General features: G+C 32.9%; 1 non-coding gene across 1 annotated transcript; it reads right to left on the reverse strand.

The window, feature by feature from the left end:
- Positions 1 to 18,804: 18,804 nt before the first annotated feature.
- On the reverse strand, positions 18,805 to 18,877 carry TRNAR-UCU (transfer RNA arginine (anticodon UCU)). Its single transcript has one exon. It is a non-coding gene; the product is annotated as a tRNA-Arg (tRNA).
- Between the last annotated feature and the right edge of the window lie 96 nt (positions 18,878 to 18,973).

The following is an 18,973-nucleotide window of genomic DNA, read 5'->3' on the forward strand; positions in this document are numbered from 1 at the left end:
TATAATACATGATCATATATATAACATCATTACGGCCTCGTGCCGAAAATATAGTAATTACGGCCTCGTGCCGAAAACATAAATAAGTGGCCTCGCGCCAATAACATAAATACGGCCTCGTGCCGATAACATAAATACAGTCTCGTGCTGATAACATAAATACATGGCCTCGCGCCAATAACATAAATACGGCCTCGTGTCGATAATATAAATATATGGCCTCGCGCCAAAATTGTTTCAGGTATATATATTCTGAAAATACATCATTTATCACATAATCGTCAAAACCATCACAACATAACTCATATTTTCATAATACCTGAAATCATACTTTGTTCGTAAAATCTTTCACATCATAATACATTTTACATAAAATAATATTCATGCCACACATATGCTGTTAAAAGTCATACTTCATATTCTAAAATCGTGAATTACTTACATCTCATACATACATATACATTTTAATCATCATAACAGTATTTTCCCAATCGTACATTTCATGCGTAATACACAATATAACATATGCTTTTCTGAAAATAAATTTACTCATAATCAATAATAATTTGTATGAAAAATTACTGTTTTAGTTTATTCCCTTACCTGGCTATTGAAAAATTCCTTAGGACCCAAATCCTACGCCCTTAGCGCCCAAAATTCAACTCCTGAAATTTACATTTTTCCCCAGATTAATTAATCTATTTCTCCAAAATAATACTCATCTAGCATTCCTTAGGTTCCATATACCTCAAATTAATATTTAAACTATTATTTAATATCCCTACTTAATTTTTCAAATTTTGCCTGCGGGTCCCAAAATTATACCCGCGGCGCTCACCTGAGCCCTAAATTTCAGAAATCCTACTTCAGTCTCAGATGTTTAATATTTTAGCATTTCTAAATTAATGCTAATTAATTAAAAATAAGCCCCTTAATAATCGCCGCACCCCAAATTTTGGGTTTTGGCCCGACACCCCCACGAGAATTCCGTCCCACTAGACTTGTAGAGAATTATCTCTAGATTCTCGTGGTGGTGTCCGTTCGTCAATTGGGCTTATATTTTGCAAGAAATTAAAGAAAAAAGGGAAAATAACTTACCCCAGGGAATACGCTTACACCACTCCTACCATCGATCCGCTCCGGTAGAAATAACGGCAGCGGTGAATGGAGACCAATGGTATCTTCGGATTTTCGATCGGGCGAAAATCCGTCACAAAATCGAGGAGAGAGGGAGAGAGAACGTGAGGAGAGAGAGAGATTATAGAGAGTTGCAGGACAAAAAAAAAAAAACAAAGAAATAAATAAAGAAGAAGAAGAAGAAGAAGAAGAAGAAGAAGACAGAATATAGGGGGCGTGAATCATTTATATCAGAAGTCACCTGAAACTTCTTTGAAGCTTCAGGTGATTTAATATCCATATATATATAATAATAATAATAATAATAATAATAATAATAATAATAATAAAAAACACATATTTAATTAATATTAATAATAATATATTTTACTAAAAAAATAAAAATAAATTTTAATTAATTTTTTTTCTTTTTCTTTTAAATCCGATTAATTTTTTTTTTTTGGAAATCAATCCACTAATCTTTTATATCTCTTTTTGGGTTTTTACAAGAAATATGTTATGCTAGGTTATTTGAGTATGATTTCAGTATAAAATTATAAATGTTCCACCAGAGTATTATTAACAGTAGAGATTTATACAGTTTATCAAGTATGATTAAAATGTTTTAAAATTACTGTGTGGCTTGAGAATATAGATATAGTATAGAAACATGCTTTACAACATTTTTCAGAGATGTGTTTTACAAAATATATAGACAGTGAATGTATTTTACAACAATTACAGAAATATCATGATTATACAGTTTTACAGTACCATGACATACAAATTTACAGTTAATTACAAAAACACAGTTGATATAGATATAGTTTTCTACAACGTCATGGTTATACAGTTATTACAGAATCATGGTAAAACAGATAGTTATATATAGAGATGTATTATATAGTATCAGACCCTGTTGGACCATACAATTACAGAGCACAGTACCGTAGCTACATACTGTATATAGAGTGCAACCACCTATTCAGATAATACGTGGTATAAAGGTCGATCGCAAAAAGCCCACGAGTGGATAGGCTCCCCATCAGATATGGGTTGAGGAGGGCTGATCAAACTATGGAATATAGTGATTTATTCCTGGTTGACCAGCCAAGGTAAATCCCGCCTACGGACCGCACAACCCTGTCATGAGGGGTTAAATCATGATACGCAGTTATCCACAGGAAAGTTTACAGTTATTACTATATTTATACAGGTTTACAGAAATAGAAAATATGTGTGTATATATATATATATTAGCAGTATTTTGAGTAGAAACCTAAAGCATAGAAATGTTAAGCAACAGGTAAAAGATGAAGATTATATTACTAGTATTGTACTTTACAGATTCAGTGATACATGACTATATAGTAATAGGTTTTCACAATATTGTAACTCATTTGTCACACATTAGCAATAACATATTTCGTCTTACTGGGTGTTGGCTCATCCCAATTACTTTAACATTTTTTAGGTGATCCAGGTAGACGAGCAGATCAGACTCGCAGATAAAGGGGCCTTAGTATTGCCCTGACAATAGTGTGAGTATTTTTGTATAGCCCTAACCAGTTGAGGGTATTTTGGAAAACAGACATATATGTATATTTTGGAAAACACTTTAGCACTCTGGTATTGTATATAACTACGTATGGTTATGTTTATTTGATTTCTGCTTCTTACTACTTAGGTTGATGATTGAGTTTAATCCAGTATGGTATCAGAGCATGTTAAATGTCATAGTATAAAAATAAATAAATAACTCATTTAAATAGCAGGTCGTTACACGCATGGCCCCGCAGGGGGCAAATGGAAATCCCAACAGAAAATATTCCTCCCTTATGCGTGTGTGGTTCAGTTAATGGGGTTTGGGAGAGAATAATTTCCCCAACTACGCACATGCCTTTCTTTTTTTTCTTTTTTTTGAACTTCTTACATATTTGTTGGCCAATTTTTTGTCTTCCAAAAGAAAGTCCCACGTTTAAAAATTAAAACTTGATCCTGACAATTAAGAGTAGGGGTGAGCAAACGATCAGTTCGGACAAATTCGATTTATTAACCGAATTAACCGAAATTTTTGGTTAAAGAATACTGTTAACCTAACCGATCGAACCGTTGAGCCTCATCGAACCGAACCCAACCGAATTTAATTTTTAGGTAATTCGGTTAACCGAATTTAACCTAAATTAACAATGTGGACCAAGAGGAGGTAGGTACAGTATCAGAATCAGAGTAGTCCCAAACATTGACAGAATTCTTGTTTTCTGAGCTGGTGGGTTCTTTCATTTGAGACCCAAAATTCGAATTAAGCTCGTTGAGTTGCATGCACAGTTGGAGCGAACAAGGCTTCAGAACCCTGCTAGTGGACGAAGATCTCATGTCCAGGAATTGTTTGGGCGCGGCAGCAGAGGAACCATTGTTGGGCACTATGTTTTCTTTATCGTGGGAAACAACATTCTGTTTCATCTTGGGGATGAAAATATGCTTGTTGTTGGAGGCAGCGATGGCGTTCCGGTGCAGAAGAATGCCTAGAGTGACGCAGTCCACCAGCTCTGTCTTTTTTCCCCATCCCGCCTGCACCTCTAACGAATTAACATATAAAAATTTATATTTAAATTTAATTAATTATTAAATCGGTTAATCGATTAACCGAATTAATATTTTCTATTCACCGAACCGAAACCCAATTCACTGAAATGTTGGAAGGCATAACCGAACCAGTTTTTTTAACTGAACCGAAGCGACAAATTTCAATCAATCAATTCAGTTAATTTGGTTTTTCCTGAATTATGCTCGCCCCTAATTAAGAGGACCTGGACTCAAAAAAAAAATAACTTAAATAAAATACTCAATTTTAAAATTAAAAGACCCAATTTAAAATTAAAAAGACTCCATTTGGGAACTCACAGATCGACTCAATTTAAAATTTAGAAACTTCATTCAAAAATTTGAAAAACTCAGTTCAAAAATTCACACTCAATTAAAAATTGAAGGACTCAATTTAAAATTAAAAGACTCAACTCGAAAATTTCAAGACTCAATTTAAGATTAACAGAACCTTAGTTAAAAACTCAATTTCCAAATTAAAAGACTCGATTTAAAAACTTAAAAGGACTCTATTTTAAAAATATCCTGAACTCATTTTTGAAAATAACTAGGACTCGGTTTTAAAACAGGACTCCAATTTAAAATAAAATAGGACTTGATTTGAAACAAAATGAGACTCAATCGGATCCTCCCATTCCCGGGATGTAAAGTCAATTCTAGTTACGCCGGGTCTTCTCGAAAATGGTCTGATTAAAATTGGAGTGTCTACAATCCTAAAGGTTGTATGTGTAGTGACTATATGTATCGAGATATTTTCTCCATAAACATGAAATTAACTTTTAAGGACAGTGATCATTCCATGTCTTAACTTTTGATAAGTTTTTTTATTATTAATTTTATTAATATTTATTTTTTTCCTTCCATTGTTTTTCCAACAATCTTAAAGCGGAACATTATTTTCTATTTTGGAAGGGGAAAAATATAAATTGCATATATTGAAATTTTTTTTTTTTTTAAAAATTGTGATTCCATTAAGGTTGGTTGGAATTATTGATACTACATTATATTTGCAATAAACACCAGCATGTCTCCATTTATTTATTTAATATTATTTAAATATTTAAATTTGATATTATTGTATTATATTATTTAAAGTTCATGATACATGATTTTCATAATGTGACTTTTATGTTGAATTAATTTTTTAAAGCAACCAAATTCAATCGCATCATTTTTTATGAAATAACAATATTGACTTCTAAAATTTTTTTGAAGTGTGATATCTTTTCTTAGTATTGATGGGATTTTAATTGATATGTTTTGCTGTTTTTTTTTTTTTTAGCCAAGAATTCTTGAAATGTATCAATTGAATTTTAGATGTAATATAATATATCTAGCGTAGTAGACATGAATTTAAAAGCTTTATCAATAAGAAATAAATGAAATGATGTGAAACATATGGAGTGTTTTAACTTTTTTATATTATTCTAATCTTTATTCATTGCTGTAGTAATATTTAGTTTAGTTTTCTTAGAGTTCTCTTATTCATACCCTTACAAGTCTTTATTTTTTTTTAATTACGTCGGGTTCTCTCATCCCTATCACCACCAGCGAGCACTCCCCTTCGAGGCACACAATCTGGCACATAGCATGGTGGGACCGGCAATAGAGACTAATCTCACTTCTGCATGCACGACGCCCTCCACATGTGCAGGAGTAAATCGCAGATGTGCACTCGGTATGGCAAGATTCAAACTCTCAACCTCTCCGTCAAGCAGCCTATGAAAATCCGTCCCTCACAAGCCTTTATTTATTTATTTTTATTTTTGGGTAACGCCGGGTATCCACAGCTGTCAACGCGCGTCCGTTTTACGGTCCGCACGCACCGGCATGTGACTAATCCCACGCCCTGTAGCAGGAGCCCCACCCACCACAGAGAAGTAATTCAGGCGCCCGCTGCAAGAATCGAACCCGGGATGCCAGGATTAGGCTCACCTCGTGAAAGGAAATCCCGGAGTCCGCCCTTGCCAACTGAGCTCAGCCCTGGGGGCCCTCACAAGCCTTTATTGACCTTTAGCAATGTAGTTCATTTGTCTCAATTTATTTATTCAATGCCTAACTTTGCCAAGCTTTGCCAGAGTAGCCAAGTTCGTCTTTACCAATACCTTCATTTAACAAAAATAAAAAAAATAAAAAAATCTAAAAGAATAAATTATTTTGATAAAATCTAAAGTCACTTTGTCAAAATTGACTTCAAAATGTTTTTGAAGTATGATGTTTTTATTGATATTGATACGGTTTTTGTTAATTTCTGGGTATAAAATTTTTTAAAAATATTTTATTTCAATTTTAAATGCAAATAATTTATTTGACTGGCAATAATCATGCGTTATAAAAACTTCATCAACAATAAAATTATGAAATGAAGATAAATAATCTTTTATTGCCAAACCTACTAAAATTTATTGTTGACCTTTGAAATTTTTAATTGATGCTTTCCAAGTTGATAATTAATTGATTCACAAATCAACTGTTATTCTTTGATTTTGAAGACATATTTTTAAAATTTGAACTTATAAACTTGAAAAACATTATTTCAATTTTTAACAAGGGTTTATAAAGTTGAAAAAGTCATGATGCTTCTAAGTTTTGTTGTTGTTGTTGTTCTTATTATTATTATTATTATTATTATTATTATCTTTGTTATTGATGCAGTCACAATATATATTATTGAAATTTACAATTGTTCAAATTCCTATATTGAGAACATTTTGCATAAAGGCCTATAATTATAGTTAAAGTCCTAATTTGCAATTAAAAAAAATTGATTCTATGTTCTTACCTTTTCTAAGTTACACAAGTTTTGATGTTATTCTTACTTCCTTACAAGGTGAGTGCACGTGTTAAGTATTGTGTATTTTAGATTTATTTATTTATTTGTCAAATTTCTTGTCTTTGGTATAATTATGTTAGAGATGCCATTTGCATAACAATATTTTACCGAACTTATTTAAATATTGTTAGATTTAAAAAAATATATCAAAGTGTGGGTCATAATGTTGTAATAGCTATAACATTATTTGAGATTTATTATATTGGACTCAAGTATAAAAATTGTGACTTGAGCAATTTAATGTAGAAGCTTTTTGTTCACTTTCTATTGTTGGTCTTCAGTTGTTTGTTTAAATGGTCGAGATGCATATGCCATAAATGAGAAAAACTCTATTAATTTCTACTATTCTAGTAGATAACATTTTAATATTTTGTTATTCTATTTCACTAATAAATAAAAATATTTTTTTTCAATTATACGATTATATGATTTTCACAAGGCTCGTAAATTGATTATCTTTAGTTGTGGGGGTTATTAAAAGTGCTTTTCCGGCAATGGTGGCTGGTTTTCCGACAATGATTTTTCTGGTTTTCTAGCAATGGTTCTCTAGTTTTTCTAGCGATGATTTTTTGGTTTTCTGGCGTCGGCTTTGAGCTAATTTTGGACATGTTTTCGTGGATTTCCATCGTTGACGTCATAAAATCCAGCGAAAGTTACATGCATTCCGTGGACAGTTTTGTAACGACCCCAAAAATAATATGCATGGAAATGTAAACAAAATAAAAAATATATATTTAATTAATTAAATAATAAATTATTATTATTAATACAGGGAGAGAGACGCCTCTTTGTAATCTTATCTTCCTGATGTATAATCTTCGTCTCTCTTCTCTCTCCTCACGTCTTCCCTCTCTCTCATTGATTTTCTCAGCCAAATATGCACTGATTGGAGAATGAAAAATACCCTTGAGTTTCATTTTCCACCACCGACATTTTAACCGGAGTGGATTTGTCATAGGAGCTTCGTAAGCACCACTCCTAGAATAAGGTAATCTCTCTCCTTAATTTTTCCTTAAATCTTTAGTCAAATTGACAATCGGATACCATCACAGGGTCCTAACTCCAATCCTCGTCATTTTAATCGGAACAAATTTTTAATTTGAGTTTTCTAGGTAGCACTCCAAGGCTAGGTTAAGAATAGTGGAATTATATTCATTAATTATTTTTAAAGTTTAATTAGTATTGGGAGTGTGTAGGCCTAGAAAATGTTAAAATAATTATAATTCTGGGGTTAAGTTAATTGAATTGGGGAAAATGTGATTTCAGAATTTTGAGTTCCGAATGCCACAGGCGTGGATTTAGGAATTTTAGTAGGCCTTTTAGTAAGCAGGTAAGGGGAATAAATTATAACAGTTATTTTTAAAAATTACTGGTTGGATAAATATGTGAAAAAGAAAATATGATATTTTTCTTGAAATTATTATGATACGAATATCAAATAAAATTGTGTGGCATATGATTTATACTGGAAATGTGTTTGAAACTAGGTTATGTGATTTGCACTAAGAATAAAGAGACTTTGATATATATGTTGAAATGTTTTATGCAGAAATGAAGATAATGGAAACCAATTATGTTTTATATACTGAATGGTGATGATATGAGATTTGAAATATGGGAAATGATGAAAAGTAGAATACAAAATTGTTTTATTGAGAACGATGAATTGTGATATGCTAATGGGTATTTTACTGGAAAATGATGGAATAGGATATATATATATATCATAGAAATGTTTTCTATGATAAACAAGGAAATAAGAAATATCAATATGTTTTATTAAGAAATGTTGAGATACGTGAAATGAGATATATGCTATTATGAGATGGAATGTGTACTGATATGATGAGAATGAAACAGAAAATGGTGAGAATATTTCTGATGTGATGAAATGTACCAACACACTGAAATGTGAATACTGAAATGTGATTACTAAAATGCAAATATTGAAATGTGGAAATGAGAACCCTGATGGACTGGAGTTGGATAGAGAGTAAGGTACCGTTGTTAGCGAGGTGTTAGTGCAACCACACAGTCTCGTGGAGAGTGTGGCGTGACAGTCGATTGAGCCAGTGAGAAGGGTAGTTTTGCCACCTGGCGTCCGAACCAGGAGTGGGTAGGCCAATCGTACTACAAATAGATAGTTTCTTTGTTTTGATCTAACCGGGTAGGCCAACCGCGGTTAGGTCCAGCCTTCGGGCTGCACAACTCGGTCATGGGGGGAAGCATGACGATGTGAATATCCTCAGGCTAGCCATGAGTTATAGACAGAATGTGTATTTGTTGGTGGACACTCACGAGCTAGTTTGTGAAATGAAAATGAGAAATGGAAGAGTGTGAGTTTAATTGCATAAATAATTAGGGCGAAGTAAAACTCTCCACCTGAGGGCCTACTGAGTAAGGTGAGTGCCCTGATAAGATCAGTTGTAGCCGCACCCGAGTTAATCAGGTAAGGTTACAAACAACAACAAAGCAGAGGAGTGCTACATGTATATGTGTGTAATCTCCCCTATCTTCGGGAACTTTTGTTGATAAATATGTAAAGACCCAAAAAATTATAACTATTAAAATAATTAGGAAAGATAATAAATAGAGTAGATAAATAAATAATAAGGGGGAAAATGAAAAATTTTGAAAGAAAGAACAGCAGACGTCGTTGACGAATCTTTTGTCTTCGTCGACGAGTGTTCTTCTAGGGATGGTCGACGAAGTTCACTCCCTCGTCGACGAAAAGATCCCGAGTGAATGAATTTAAGATTTTAAGTATCATCAACGAATGTATCCTCTCGTCGACGAATTACCTTCTGTGGTTCGTCGACGAATCTTATCTTCTCATCAACGAAGCCACGTGGCAACATTGTGTATAAAAAGATTTAAGGAAGCTTCTAAGCGAAGAAATCATTCGCTTTCATTTTTCTCTTTCTAAAACAGTTTCCCCTACCTTCTCTCTAAGATTCCGTCCTGGATTCAGCCCGAATCAACAAACGGAAACTGCTACAGTGTTTTAGGGAAGATTCTCTACACATCTAGCAGAGCAGATTTCTAAACTGGCTTTTTCAGGAAAGACTCCAAAGTTGAGGTAAGGGCTTGGATTCCTAATTTTTGAGTTTTTAAACATTTATTTGAGGTTTATGGATTGAGAAAGTGTTGAAATAATAGGTTATTTTGGGTTTATCTGATTAAACTAGGAATGAGGATTTGAGTAAGCACCGTAGGTATCATTTTGGGGTTCCTGCCGATGTAATTCAGGAAACCAGGTAAGGGGAATAGATTAAGCCAGTAGTTTCTATGGATTTAACTGTTTAAATGGAAAATATAAGAGTATATAAATGTATATGATTATCAAGAGAGTTTTAAAAGAAATGCCAACCGTTTGAACTACGATTTTGAGCCTAGGGTTGTGTAGATATTATTTGTGAAAATGAAATCTGGAAGGTAATGAATTTTCTAGATATATGTGAAGAATATTAAATGTGTATTTTGAGTAAACTGAATGATGAACATGGGTTGACTTTTGTTATTTTAAATGATATAATTATACGGACTATTTAAATAGTGTGGCATGAGTAAAATGTAAATACTGTGATGAATTATGATATGTATATTTATGAGATGTTGGGAGTACTGAAATGGGATAAGAATATGTATTGCATGTGTATTGTTAAATATGCGATGAGATTCACGTGATGTGAATTGTTACAGAGAATGTATATGACATGAGATTCAGGTGATGTGAACTGTTATAGATTATGTATATGACATGAGATCCATGTGAGGTGGACTATACATGAGATCCATGTAAGGTGGACTTTACATGAGATCCACGTAATGTGAAATTTACACGAGATCCACGTAATGTGGACTATATATGAGATTCAAGTAATGTGAACTATGAAAGTCAACTCTGTAATATGAACTATTGAGAACATGAAAAGTTGTATTATACAGAGATAACAGATATGGAGTTAGTAAGAATGAATTGTATATTGTAGTATCATATTTATATGTATATTGGGGCGAAGTATACACTCCGCTTGAGGGTTTACTGAGAAAGGCGAGTGCCCTGATAAGTATCAGATGTAGCCATATCGGGTTACATAACATATTAGGGTAGAGGAAAGCTACTTGTATGGGTGGGTAATCGTCCTTATTCTCGGGAACTTCTACCAGTAAACTTTTGTTTGAATGTGTGTGTGAGTGTGAGATAAATTATCCACCTGAGGGCTTACTAAGTAAGATAAGTGCCCTGATATGCTTCAGTTGTAGCCATGAGTTGCATAAGGTATCAGAGCAGAGGGGTGCTATTTGTATGGGTGGGTAATCACCTCAATCCTTAGGAACTCTCGTTTTATTAAAATACACTGCATGTATATGAGTAGGGATGAAGAATGTTTTCATAATTGTGATATGTTTATAAATGGATATTATATATATATGTACACAAACCTCATGATAGCCGCACATTGGTGTTAATCTATTTTGACTTACTGAGATATGTCTCACCCGATATAGAATTTTATCTTTTTCAGTACCTTAGCGTGATCGAGCCTAGTGAGCTCGAGGCTCGTGTAGCATTTTTGAAATAGAGCGAGGGTATAAACTTTGGTTATAATTTTTGGGTTTGTAATATATTTATGTTTTCAGAATTGTAAATGTTGTGAATACTGGATGTTTGGTTATGTTTTTGAAATGTATATATATATATATATATGTAGAAACTCTGGTATAATATGGAAGAATTGTTATTATTTCCGTTGCGTAACTAATATAGAGCCAGGTAAAGGTAATAGAACACATGGCACCCAGGCCTCGCGTGGTGGGTTCAGGGCATTACAAAATATTGGTTGTATATGTGTAAGTATAAGAAATGATAACATAGCTTATGAAATTATATTTATTATCTATATGATCATGAGTACATATCGGTATATTTTCTCAGATGATGTAATCACTTAAATAAGTATATTATGATATAACTAAACTCATACTGCCACACACTGTAAATAATTTATTCTGTCTTATTGAGAGATGTCTCACCCAAACATCTAAACATTTTAGGAAATTGCGACAGATTAGTAGATAGAGCTCCGAGATAGAGGGGAGCTGGTACCCTGGTAGACGAGGTAAGTTTTTTGTGTTGGGGATATGTTTGTGTAATCCCCTAGGGTATGTTATAGATTTTTGGGATATGTATGGATGTATAGAACTCTAGTTATTTGTATTTTGAATGGTTTGTAAATATTGACTTTCGTTGTTTGGTTTGTTTGTATGAGATATACTGTTTACCCAGTACCCATTTCGGGTTAGGTTATGTTAGAATGGTATCAGAGTTTTTGACATGGCAGATGTTTGATTAATATTTATTATTTATTGGAGACAAAAATGAAAAAAAAAATGGTATGAAATCGGGGCGTCATTGGTTTACTCATTTCCGACGATAGTTATGGCTCCTGTTGGCCTAACATGACTTACTAATCTTGTTTTGATGATAATAAATAAAAGGCAATTTAACATGTTTTGTTGAAAGTGATGATACTTCAGGAAACAGGTGTTTAAGTTCAAGTTCAAAGTTATCACAAAGTTCATTGCAAGAATACATGAAAAAGAAATGAAAGCTCAAAGAACATATTCCAAAGACACCTTGATAAAAGCTTAGAGAATTGATGGAAGCTTAGAGAATTCAAGTTTAGAGGCAAGATGGACTACACAAATAAGAAGCATGAAAACTCCAAGCTTAGAATAGAATTAAATCTTAAAGAGAGTCTCTATGTAAGTACTTCATTCAAATGATAATTTTGATTGAATTTGAAGCTCATTAGGAAACTCATTAACTTAGAGACCAAATTTTGAAAAACCCCAAAAAATATTTTTCAAAAGTCTTAAATTATTTTGGGGAAAGCAAAAGAGCAAAAAGAAATTGAAAAGAAAATAAAAAAAAATTACATTTTTGGTCTTTCCAGGCGACTGACAAATTCAATCCAGACGACTGACAAATAAATAAACTGATTTTGAAACAACCTGAGAGGACCCAAGCGACTAACTCTTTATTCCCAGTCAACTGACTCCTTGCCGACTTTGAAATTTTCAGTGTTTTAATGAGTCTAGGCGATTAACTTTTTCTTCCTAGTTGACTGACTCTTCGAAATTTCAAATTTTAAATATAACGGGAAGTTTCCAAATTTGTTTTTTTTTTTTTTTTTGAATTCTAAATGTTATGAAAACTTGGGAAACACTCCAAGTCACTTGGGGAACAAGAAATACTCTTATTTAAACATCTATAAATACTCCCCAAGGCTAAGGATTCAAGACACCAAGCAAATACACAACATTCAAGGCTCTCTTGCTCTCAATACTCTCAAAGCTCTCTTGCTCTCAAACTTTCTGAAGTTCCTTACTGAGTTTTGCTAAGAATCTCTCACAAAATTTTTGAGCCTACTTTGAATTCTTTCAATCTAGAAAGAAAGGTGATATACTTCTAAGGTTTCAAATTCTTTCAATTGTTATTTTGAATTGAAGTATATTGTAGTGCTTAATTATTGTACTAATAAGCTCTTGTTAAGAGTGTCATTGTACACCAAATTTGTTTCTTGTTTTGTAGACGGTTCAGGTCTTTGAATTGTTGTTGAACCAAGCGTGGGTTATCGTTTGGAGAGGCAAACTCTAGCCAATTGAAGGAGAGATTGTAAATGCTGCTCTTGCCCGCAAAGGAGTGTGTAAGGTTGCTCCTACCCGTAAAGGAGTGGTATAGTGGAACTCTCTTCCCTACTCTCATTTAATTTTCCGTTCATATAAACTGCGTGGTTGGATTTTAATTTTCATATCAAAATAATTACGTGGATTGGATATTAAATAAACCAAAGATTAATTTGACTTTGGGATTGTGGAAACCAAAAAGGGAGTACATTGGTTGATCAAATACAAATTGCGGAAACCATAAGGGAGTACGTTGATTGGTTAACACTCAAGACTTATTAATTGAAAATTTATTTAAAATCTGAGTTTTTGGAAGAGTGTTGGAAATTTACATTATGTTTCATAATGAGAAATCAAGTTCACTAATGCAGGGATTTTATCAGTTATATTCTTAAACTCTACTTTGAGTTACTCAAATGCTAAGTCTTTGAAGCATTGCTGAATTCATTATATATTATGAATTATCTTGGTTGGATTGAATTAAATTGTTGAAAAGGATATTCAAATAAATTTCCGCTGAACTTGTGATTGAAAATCAATCTTGTATGTGTGGTTGCTGAACTTAAAACAAGTTGAGAAAGAATCAATTAAAGAAGGTATAAAGAAATTTTAAAAACCCAATTCATCCCCTCTTGGGAATACACCTTCCTTTTCAACCTCTGGATTTTCTTTTCAGTGATGGTTAGAGTTTTTCAAAAGGTACCTTTATATTGTGCTTTACATGAGTTTACTTACTTTTGATGTCGTTAGTTTTCTATATTAGTTTTTGAAGGCCTAGTGCCCCTAGGTATGCCCAGGTTTAGTGTATTTGCATTGTTTTTGTTTGATGGGGAGCATTGGTCTTCCTTCTCTCGGGTATGCTTTGAGTTTCTGTACATATCAATTTTTTTATCAATATAATTTAAATTTACCAATAAAAAAATATTTTATTCATATGTGAAATAAATGATGGTGTATATATATGTTGTTGAGAATTCTACTTGTCATTTTGTGCCACATTGGAAAAAAATAGAGAGTAAGATGGGTACTTATATGCATAGTTGAGCCCAAGACCCCATAGACTCAAGCTTTTGGGTTAAGTTAGTGTTCATCGTGTGTATCAAGTCCACCCGTTGACTCCTTCAGTGCTAACCGTTGGTACCAGAGTCAACGGTTCGTAATTTTGGGCGAGCGACATTGTAAAGTTGATGTATAAAATTAATTCTCCTAACATGCTAATAGTTAAAGGATCAAGTGTGTGACCGAGGCTAATCCATGACACATAAGACATTGAGCTAAGACCCAATTGAGCAACTATTGGAGAATTGGACTTACTCCCATGAGGGAGGCAATTTTTGTTTAAGGGGGAATGGTTGGAACTCACAAGTGAAGAGGAGATTGTTGAGAATTCCACTTGTGAGTTTGTCATACATTGGAAAAATAGAGTATAAGTGAGGGGGAGATTGTTGAGAATTTTACTTGTAAGTTTGTCCTACATTAGGAAAATAGAGTGTAAGATGGTTGCTTATATGCATGGTTGAATCCAAAACCCAATAGGCTTAGGCTTTTGAGTCAAGTTGATGCTTACCATATGTATAAAATTCACCCATGGAGATCATTGAGAGTTTTACTTGTGAGTTTGTCCCGCATTAGGAAAATAGAGCATAAATGAGGGTGATATTGTAACATCCTCAAAATCTTGTCATATATATATATTTGTGTATCTACATCTATACCTAAGCAGCCGTAACACATATCATACAACCATTCACATATATACATACAATACCAGAATCCAGTATATACAAACCAGAGCCATACAAAAAAATAACCCTTCCAGCATCATCTACCCAAATAAAAACACACACAACTCTGTCGAAACTCACCCTATCACCAGGGTAATCAAACTACTCTCTATCCGCAAGCCTAATCTGTTCGCCTAACTGGCTCACCTGAAAAATATTAAAGTAATGGGGTGAGTCAACGATCAGTAAGTGGAAATATGTTATTACTAGTGTGTGGCAATTAAGTTAAGAACACTTTTTAAATAGTAACTAAACTGTAATGCAATAAACAATTTGTAAAACATATCTTTCTTTCACAATTTAAAATATAACTGTATCATCTGTACTTTTTACTTTTCATACTGATAATATCATACTATACTCATCATATACTGTAAAACTGTATACATATACATAACTGTATTTTATCCCTGAGACTCTGTATGTCATGATTTGACCCCTCATGACAGGGTTGTGCGGCCCGTAGGCTGGACTTCATCTGGTTAGCCCTCCAGATAAGTCAAGATTCTCTACACTACTCCAGTTCGGCCAAACTGCATACACTCCTAAGCTCGGGACTGGCTGCTACCTCATCAAATCGGCCCCCTCCACCCAGTGAACCGGGGAGCTGCATACTCTCCGAGCACGGTCGATGGTACCCACATACTATCTGAGATATGTGGTTGCAATCTATCTGTATTTAGCAACAGTACCGTGCTTTGTAATCTATATCTATACTGTATCTGTCTGAAATCTTTCCACAGGGATCTGATACTATATATATACATACTATACTCTTTATACTGTTTTCATTATATTTCCAAAATAACCATAACACTATATTGTTGTACTGTAAATACTGTAATATCTATAGCATCTTGATGCTATAACTGTGTAATCTATCTGTACTTTCTTTCTGTATAATCTGTCTGAAATCTTTCTTTCTTTATAATCTGAGTGTTATGGCATTTAGGAAAACACAACTATCTATATACACTGAATATACTGTTATGAATAAATATCTGTATACTAGTATATATATTCATATCTGTCTGTGCAATCATCTGAATAAAACTGTATATGTATTCAAATTCTGTCTATATAAAATCTGCAATTATCTAACAATATCCGTATCACTTGAAATACTGAAAAACTGCATATCAATATCATGTACTTAGGCCACACATACTTTGAAAATTCACATTTTGTATAATATCTGGCATACATGAATATATATATAAAATTTCTGATAACATAAATAAAGTTCCTAACATAGCATATTTCCCTTACCTTAATTCTGAAAAATTCCTATAAAATTCTGACTCTATACCCGCAGGGTTCCTAACTCAACATCCTAAAAAGAAAATTCCCCAAAACAAAATATCAGTATTTTCTTACTTACAACATTTCTTATAACTGAGGAAAAGACAAATACTGAATAAAATGCCTTACCCTGAGATTGGGACGAAATCCAACCCAACTTTTCCAACGATAAGCTCTGGCAGATTTGTAGAGAACTTTTCCAAGAGCGTCGTGGTAGCCTCAGATCTTCGATCCAACGAGGAACAGGCCCGGAAACAAAGAGAGAAGTGAGAGAGAGACGTAAAGAGAGAGAGAGAGAGAGAGAGAGAGAGAGAGAGAGAGAGAGAGAGAGGAGAGAGCGGCGTTAAAAATGGATAAAAATATGAGTTTTAGCTATTTATAGGACTGAATTCATCGACGAGCCACTTCATCTCGTCGACGAGTCCGTCAATAATTTTGTCGACGAAATCCACTCATTGTTGACGAAATTCAGACTGATCAAAAACCTCTCTCGGTATTTTCTCGTCGGCGAGGTGTAGCTTCGTCGACGAGTTCCCTTATGCGCTCGTCGACGAATCCCCTATATTCGTCGATGAACCCTGTGGAAAATCTTTTGGATTATTTTTCCCCAAAATGCAAAGTTTTTGACGAACGCGAAGCCCACTGCCTCCTTCCGTTTCTGTTTTCATTTTCCTCTCTCTTAATATTTAAATATCATTATTTTTCGGGTCGTTACATATATTGTTGAGAATTCTACTTTTGAGTTTGTCCTATATTGGAAAAATAGAGTGTAAGATGATTGCTTATATGCATGGTTTAATCCAAGACCTAATAAGCTTAACCTTTTGGGTCAAGTTGGTGCTCACCATGTGTGTAAAGTCTACCCATGGACTCCTTCAACGCTAACATATGCAACTAAATTAATATGTTTTGTAATTATTATTAATATTTTTACAAAGTAATATAGGCACAAATGAGACACAACTTTTGCTTGGGAGCACTAGTGTGGTGATGAAGTCACCTAATTTCATAAGTCATAAATGACACAAAAAAATTAATTGGAGTATGATAATTAATACACATAGATGTGTAAAAATGTGAGGCATTGTAAAAGTGAATAGAAGACTTATAGCTGTAATATTGACATTAGATAGTGAATCTGTGAGCTAACTAATTGGTTGAATAATCAAATTAGACTATCATTAGAGAGTGATCTAAAAAATGTGGAGGTATGTAGCCCAAATATGGTTGAAATATAAAAATTGAGAAATAACTGCTATTTAATGAACTTCTTAACTAAAGGACTAGTTAGAAAGTTAAGGGGAAAAAAAAATAATGAAAAACATCTAGGAGGACGTGTTTTTAGCCCTTCGAATAAACTAGTAATGATGGTAACTTAACTTATGTGATTATAAATCCTATAAATTAGGTTCAATGGATAACAACAAGTCATTAGATAATTTGACAAGCACTATTACTTAATTTGATAATCTCTATGGTGTTAGAATAGTGCAACTAGAATGGTTGTTGGATTAAGTTCACTTATTTTTTAATAAATTCATATATTTTGTTAGATGGTGTGTTAATTGTAATTACACACTTAACAAATTTACCTATGTGAGTGTAGAAGTATGGTTGCTTTCTATGAAAATTTATTATAAATTGAAGCTTCAGCTTAGTGGTCTGTCTAGGGATGAGCATAATTCGGTTAAAATTGATTTAATCAAGCAAATTTGATCAATTTGGTTCGACTAAAATTTTATTTGATTTGGTTCGATTTTCATTTCGTTGAATTTCAATTTTCAGTTTTTTTGTTCAATTTTTGGGTTCAATTAACCAAATAAACCAAATAGTATAAACTAATAATAAATAATTATATATATTATACATTAAAATATTTCATATATTATATATACTAAAATTTTATTTATTTTTTATATATTATATATTTTTAAATTTTATATATACTATATATATATATATTGAAATATTAAATAGGTTAACCAATTTAACCAAAATTTAGTTTGATTGGTTTTGAGTTTGGTTAAATATGGAATTTTAGTTAGTTTGGTTAATGAAACCTTTTAACCTAATTTTTTTGATTAATTCGGTTAATTAACCAAATCAACCGAATGCTCACTTCTAAGTCTGTCTCCTCCATTTAGGCAATTTAATGGCCTATGCCCATTTTAATATTTGTTCATAATTTTATAGCTTCGACCTAAATATTTATACATAATTTGAGATGGTTAATATTATCCTTATCATGGTTGGGTGATGTTCTATAAACTTTGTCTTCTTAAAAATCACTTAATTTATCACAATAAATTTAACCTGGAAAAAAAAAAGGCATATGATATATACATATATATTCAAAATGAATTCAGATTCTAAATTATGTGAGAATGAATGATAACATATTTTAAAACTATTTATTTAAATACAAAATTGTACCCAAAACCAGAATCTTAAAAATGAAAAAACCAAATCAAACACGCCCGGTGGGACTCGAACCCACAATCGCCTGATTAGAAGTCAGACGCCTTATCCATTAGGCCACGGGCGCATGACGCTCCATTCTTCCACTGTCATCTTATAAAGTATCATTTACATTGTATAACCTGTCTAGTTCCCCAATGTGATATGTGATACACATCGTACC

This window comes from Malania oleifera, chromosome 8, assembly GCF_029873635.1.
Source record: "Malania oleifera isolate guangnan ecotype guangnan chromosome 8, ASM2987363v1, whole genome shotgun sequence".
NCBI classification, from domain to species: domain Eukaryota; kingdom Viridiplantae; phylum Streptophyta; class Magnoliopsida; order Santalales; family Ximeniaceae; genus Malania; species Malania oleifera.